Source organism: Leptonychotes weddellii, chromosome 1 (assembly GCF_054177405.1).
Source record: "Leptonychotes weddellii isolate Sample4059 chromosome 1, ASM5417740v2, whole genome shotgun sequence".
Lineage (NCBI taxonomy): Eukaryota > Metazoa > Chordata > Mammalia > Carnivora > Phocidae > Leptonychotes > Leptonychotes weddellii.
Window position 1 is genome coordinate 3,973,461 of NC_138369.1, and position 253 is coordinate 3,973,713.

The following is a 253-nucleotide window of genomic DNA, read 5'->3' on the forward strand; positions in this document are numbered from 1 at the left end:
CTCTGGGGGCCAGGGGTGCCCATTGCCACCGTTTCCAGGCCTTTTCAGGGGACAGAGCTGGAAAACACAAACTTGTGAAAGGGGAAGAAAAATATCACAAGTTCGTACTGATGTTTCCAGTTCACACTTACCATGACTGTGCCTTCTTCTCTTTCCCAAAACACTGGACTCCTAAAACCATGAACACGGTCATTCGCATTATTCCATCAGATGCAAAATAGTTTCCAAGGAATGTACCCGTATTTTTTTTTTT